Source organism: Capricornis sumatraensis, chromosome X (genome assembly GCF_032405125.1).
Source record: "Capricornis sumatraensis isolate serow.1 chromosome X, serow.2, whole genome shotgun sequence".
In the NCBI taxonomy this organism is placed as follows: domain Eukaryota; kingdom Metazoa; phylum Chordata; class Mammalia; order Artiodactyla; family Bovidae; genus Capricornis; species Capricornis sumatraensis.
In genome coordinates this window covers 106,447,960-106,454,673 of record NC_091092.1, presented here as the reverse complement: position 1 = coordinate 106,454,673, position 6,714 = coordinate 106,447,960, and the positions used below count along the sequence as shown (strand labels likewise).

General features: G+C 44.0%; 1 pseudogene; it reads right to left on the bottom strand.

Annotated features, from left to right (window-relative positions):
* Positions 1 to 694: 694 nt before the first annotated feature.
* LOC138071832 (MOB kinase activator 1A pseudogene) lies at positions 695 to 3,787 on the bottom strand (annotated as a pseudogene).
* Positions 3,788 to 6,714: the final 2,927 nt, after the last annotated feature.

Sequence of the window (6,714 nt, the reverse complement as noted above, 5' to 3'; positions counted from 1 at the left end):
CAATTTCTTCAGCAAAGAAACAATGTTAAGCTAATAAAGTACAGGTTAGTCATCATATATTACAAGTGTGACTTCATGAAATAACAGGTTTTCAAGTAGATCAAAGTTAGCTACACTCTTGTATTCTTACTTTGAAGCCAACCTACCACTGGAATAATTTTATCAGTTAACACAGACAATGGGTGTCTGTACCTTGGTTTTTCAAAGTTTGTACCACTGGTTGTATTAATTAGGGCTGCCAGGACACAAATTACCACAAGCCAGATGGCTTAGAAAAACAGAAATGCATTGTCTCTCAATTCTGAAGGCTAGAAGTTCAAAATCAAGGTATGGGTAGAGCTGGTTTCTTCTGAGAGCTGTGAGGGAAGGATTTGTTAGGGTTTCCCTCTTGGACTTAAAGAAACGGGTGATGTGTCTAAGTTTTCATGTTCACTGGACATTCTCCTTTTGTACATATCTGTATATCCAAATTTCCCCTTTATATGACACCAGTCATACTGGGTTAGAGTCCAAACTAATGACCTCATTTTAACTTAATTACATCTGCAAGGACTCTACTTCCAAATAAGGTACTGGGGATTAGGACTGCAACATATGATTGGCAGGGGGTGCACAATTCAACCTCCAATACAAGTCTATGGCAGATTAGCAATAAGACAAGTCAAACGGTACATGAAACAAGAGGATAACTGTGTCAAAGAAACCTGTCTTTTAATCTAAACTCCTCAATGAATTCCTGAAGTGGTGCCAACTCTCCTCTATCAATCAAATTGAAATCTTGAACAAATAAAATACTTAAAGGACACACTATTACAGGCCCTTTCTGGCAGCTATGTCAAAGAATCAAAGTGGTGGTAAGAAAGGTGGGCAGTAAACTCTGGACAGATGCTTTAGAAGAGTCTTTACCACAGATATAAGATTTTGGGGAAATGGGACACCAATCTTAGAAGGAAAAAGAGCTTCACAGTCAAGTTCATCCTGAACTCAAGGCATCAAATGGTCAATATATTTTGGAGCAGGACACGTGACTGCTGTCAAAACTAGTACCATCTTCCCAGTGATGTTCAGATCTTGGATCTGCAGCTTGTTTCAGCGCTGAGTTGCGATCTGGCTAAAGAAATCCATAGTGTTAACTGTCATCCACTGATGGAGGTCCTCTTCCTCTGGCAACATGGCGGCTTCCTTCGTGTTCCCACTTCCAACAGTGCTTCTGTAGGTTTTAAGTGTTCATATTGATGAGCTCCTTCAGGGATGTTCTTGGATTTCAATGTATTAGAGGAATGGCTGCTGAAGGGGAAGCTCTTCTTTTCTTCTTGAGGGTGAGGGTAGAGGTTGGGGAGGGAGAGAACACTGGGTTGCAGTGCAGTCAGTATGCAAAGGCAGCACTTGGGAACCAGGAGGGGTAGACACTCCTCAGTCTGCAGACAGCGAAACGCAGACTACTGCTACCCTGAGTGGGGGTCAAACTTGGGGCAAAGCCCAGTGCTGCCTCCCCCACACCACCAACCAGAAAAATGGACCCAGCCGTATTTCAAAAGAAAAAATTCCACTTACACTGCAATTATAATGTCGGACATCAATTATAATGTTTGGACATCAAATAGCCAAATAATATATAATGATGAATTGTGGTAAATCATATGAAGGCAAAGAAAGAAATTCTCTAAAGAACCCCAGTAAAATATGAAAATTTGCCGTATATCTCAAGAATAAAATGAGATAATGTGTGAAAAGTACTCTGCACAGCATCTGGTATTCAGTAAATGCTCAATAACATGAGCTATTTTGATATTATGATTTTTCCCTATAAGTCCAGACACTAATAGCTTTTAAAAATAATTTATTTTAGCTTTGGCTGCATTGGATTTTTGTTGCTTTGCCTGGGCTCTTCTCTAGTTGCAGCAAGAGGGGGTTACTCTTTGTTGCATCGTGGTGGCTTCTCTCGTGAAGCACAGGCTTTAGGTGCATGGGCTTTAGTAGCTGCAGCACACAGGCTTGGTAGTGGTGGTACATGGGCTTAGTTGCACCAGCATGTGAGATCTTCCCAGACCAGGGATTGAACCCATGTCCCCTGCACTGGCAGGTGAATTCTTATATCCACTGCACCACCAGGGAAATTCCTTTAATACTGTCTATATTGAAATATTTGTTGACTTATAGTGATGGATCCTTCTTAGGAATTCATAGTCCATTGTGTAGTACAGTCAATTCACCAACTTGTTCGTCTATCCTTCCATAAAGAAGAATTAAGTATATTCTATGTCACAATTCAAGCTTGTATAGTTTCCTCTCTCCGTACCCTAATCACAGCATTCTATCAATGCTATGACTGTCAGATGGAACTGAAAAATCAGATGATGATGTTTGTATTATTTTCTGCCAAGACACAAGAAGTTACAATGTTTATATCATTCAAAGATCAGACCAGTATCTAAATCATCCTTGCCAGGTTTTACTGTCAGTCATTTCCTTAGATCTCTGTTCAGTCATCCTGCAGAGTCTTACTATTTTGATTTCCTTCAGCTTGATGCCCGTCTCTTCTCCATTAGGATAGCATTCCTGGCTTGTGGCGCTGGAAGGGAGGGTGCCATCATGGGCAGCCTGTGTGCCATTCCAGGAGCATCCCTGGGTGACTGAAAGGGACCTGAGTGCCCGCCACGAGGAGGAGAGAATGGAGTTTCCCTCCAGAATGTGGGGCGGGGTCAGCCACAAGCTTGTGCGGAGACGTGTCTTTGGTCCCTTCTGCTGTCGGCCTCTGCTCATGAATTTCCAGGCAACAAGCAGGTCAGAGAGTCAGGTGATTCAAAATTTTCAGCCTGTGGGGACTTTGAGGTCCATTTTATCAAGGCCTTCAAAGTTCACTTCAATCGCTTCTACAGTTTCTTCACATCAAGTGGCCATTCAAGTACATACTTCCCCTTAGAAGAACAAGCCTTCCATCTCTTTGAGGAGAGCTTTATGAGGAATTTTAAGTGCTGCTTTAACTAAGTGGGATCAACATTGACTTGAAACACCCTTATAAACTGGGAAGTAGAGTTTCTATTTATGGAAGGGTTCTCCTAGTCTCTCATAAAGCTGAAGCTGGGGCTGTATCTCCTAAAGAATAATCAACACAATAAAACAGTATAATAATAATAATGTAACCGAGCAGGACCCTATGGTGCCTTCCCCCCACATACTCTGCTTTAGCTCCTCTCTGAAGTACCTGGATAATAGTATTGCATTTGATACACATTTTCTGAGTTGTTTTGCAGAAGCATAAACTTCCCACCAAATAGAAGATATTACTACTTGATGACCGTGAGCACAAAGTCCCAGGCCTCCTGGAGCCTAAGGACTGAGAAAGTTAACCTCTGTGACACCACCCTGTTGCTTCCTCATCAGACCATCAGAGAATTGTGCATGATTCCCCAGGCACCCCATCTGGCTTTTAAAAGTGCTTCCCTTGAAACCCTTCCGGGAGTGTGAGGTTCTTCAGATATGAGCCACCTTATCTCCTTGCATGTCTGCTCAGTTCGTAAGTCGTGTCAGACTCTTTGTGACCCCATGGACTGTAGCCCGCCAGGGTACTCTGTCCATGGGATTTCCCAGACAAGAATATTGGAGTGGGTTGACATTTCCTCCTCCATGGGATCTTCCTGACCCAAGGATCGAACTTGTGTCTCCTGAATTGGCAGGCAGATTCTTTACCACTGAGCTACCTGAGAATCATGGCCCGCAATGAATCTTTCTCTGCTCCAGACTCTGACATTTCACTTTGTTTGGGCTCACTGTGCACGAGGCGCATGGGCCTCATTATAAATAATAGCTAAATTTATTAAATCTTTAATACTGTGTCAGTCAAACACAGTAAAAGGTAAAGTAAGCCCTTCAACCATCGACTCATATGATCTCAGCCACACATACATGCAGGATGTATTGTTATCCGAAGATGGGCCAGCTGAAGCTTGGAGAAGTTGCACATCTTGCCCAAGAATCTATTGCAGAGGCCACGTGATCACTGATATTTTTCCCTAAAATAATGCTGTATATACATATACTTCTTTAGAGTTTACAAACTTGTTTGGTTTACACTATTTCCATTTAACTTCCCTGCTGACATATTCAGGAGGGTCTGCTCCAACCACATCTTGCCTGCCATCTCTTTCATCAGAGAAAGTAGAAAGCATTATCTTTAGAATACTGTTTACATCATAGAAACAATGAGTTCAAGTCTGGCCCTAATGGCTGCCTCTATAATGTGTTCTGGACCAAGAAAATTTTCTTATCTGGGTAAATGGTGGATTGGGTAGAGAAGCTGATAGTCTCCAATGTTCCTAAGGAGCCCTCCACATACTCAGCACAAACCCCAGTCCCCATTTCCCCTCACTGAAGTCACAGTGAAGCCAGGCAGAGCCGGAGTGGGAGGTTCCTTGCTGGCCACTAGAGGGCAGCAAGCCACAGCCGAGATGCTCCGAGCTGCAGTTCAGTTCAGTTCAATCGCTCAGTCGTGTCCGACTCTTTGCGACCCCATGAATCGCAGCATGCCAGGCCTTCCTGTCCATCACCATCTCCCGGAGTTCACTCAGACTCACGTCCATCGAATCCGTGATGCCATCCAGCCATCTCATCCTCTGTCATCCCCTTCTCCTCCTGCCCCCATCCCTCCCAGCCTCAGAGTCTTTTCCAATGAGTCAACTCTTGGCATGAGGTGGCCAAAGTACTGGAGTTTCAGCTTTAGCATCATTCCTTCCAAAGAAATCCCAGGGCTGATCTCCTTCAGAATGGACTGGTTGGATCTCCTTGCAGTCCAAGGGACTCTCAAGAGTCTTCTCCAACACCACAGTTCAAAAGCATCAATTCTTCAGCACTCAGCCTTCTTCACAGTCCAACGCTCACATCCATACATGACCACTGGAAAAACCATAGCCTTGACTAGGTGGACCTTAGTCGGCAAAGTAATGTCTCTGCTTTTGAATATACTATCTAGGTTGGTCATAACTTTTCTTCCAAGGAGTAAGCGTCTTTTAATTTCATGGCTGCAGTCACCATCTGCATACTTTGTACACCATGCTGCTGCTGCTGCTAAGTCACTTCAGTCGTGTCCAACTCTGTGCAACCCCATAGATGGTAGCCCACCAGGCTCCCCAGTCCCCAGGATTCCCCAGGCAAGAACACTGGAGTGGGCTGCCATTTCCTTCTCCAATGCATGAAAGTGAAAAGTGAAAGTGAAGTCACTCCATGAGGCTGCAGGAAAATGTTGCTAGAACATTTTTGGAAGGAAAAACACTCCATACATGTTCAGTGCATACTACTGAGATGCCTCTGGTTCTTAAGGCTTCTGGAGACTTCCCAGAGTGTAAGTCTTAAGGAAAGTAAACAAATAGAGAAGGCGTGTCTCGGGGGTGTACATCTGAGTCTTCCAAATGCCCTATGCTTTCCATCTTATCATGAAGTTTCATTTTCTCCACCCCCTTAGCTACTTGGAACAAAACACAATCTCAAGTGTTCTCTTATTTTTCTCTAATAATTTATTTTCTTGAAAGCAATAATGTCCCACACCATCTTCACTTCTCTTGAGGTTACACACCCGTTTTCTCCCTGTTTTTCTTTCCCCTGCTCAGTCCTCTCTTTCCCTCTGTGTTGCATTTCTGGAAAGGAATGAACACTCCGGGAGCAGATAATTCACTCTTGCTGTTTCAACTCCCACCTGGGGGCTGATGACTTACAGATCTGTTCTCTCTGGCCCACACCTCTCCTGCAAGCATCAAAGGTCTATTTCTCACTGTTAGACATCTGCATGTAGGTGGGTCCTCAAGGACTGCAACTCAACCAGACTGAACACGAGATGGCACTGTTTGAAATGATCCCAACCACCACAAACATACTTGCAAACATTTGCATTTATAGAGAGTATCTTTGAAATGATACACCAGAAACCAATAAAGGTGGTTACAGTGCCAGGAGCAGGATAGCCAGGGGACAAGGGTGAAGAAAAACTCACTTCTCTCTAGCCTTTTGAACCCTTTGGATATCATATCATGTGCATAGGATACCTACTAAAAAAAGTAACTGTATAAACATTTTAATGTTTACATCATCTAGAGTTCTGCCAAGCTCAGTGTTCTTCTGCCATGGGCTCCCTGGGTAAGTAAGTTTACTCTCAGTTTCAGCCACCAGCTATGAGCTGTTGACTTACAGATCTGTCATCTCTGGCCCACCCCTGCTGCAAGCTTCAAAGTTCTACTTCTCACTGTCACACATTGGTCTGTGGCTATGACATCAGAACCTCAAACACCATGTCTCCTGCATCCCATTCACCATCTTCCAGCACTTGACCTTGAGGAAGGCCCTCGATAAATCCTGATGAATTGAAGGACAAAACTGCTGCTGCTCTTCCTGAGTTGTCTGTCACAGCTGCCAAAGCGCCCTCACCATCCCCTCCTGTCTCACCTGGTCTCCACCAGAACTAGGGCTCATTCCTTCCCTCCTTCCAATGAATATTCAAGACTGATTTCCTTTAGGATAGACAGGTTGGATCTCCTTGCTGTCCAAGGGACTCTCAAGAGTCTTCTCCAACACCACAGATCCACTGAGTCAAAAGCTCTGGGGGTGGGGTCTCAGCAATGTTTTATTAACTTATCTTAATTGGAGGCTAATTACAATATTGTGGTGGTTTCTGCCATACATTGACATGAATCAGCCATGGGTGAACATGTGCCCCCTGTCCCAAAC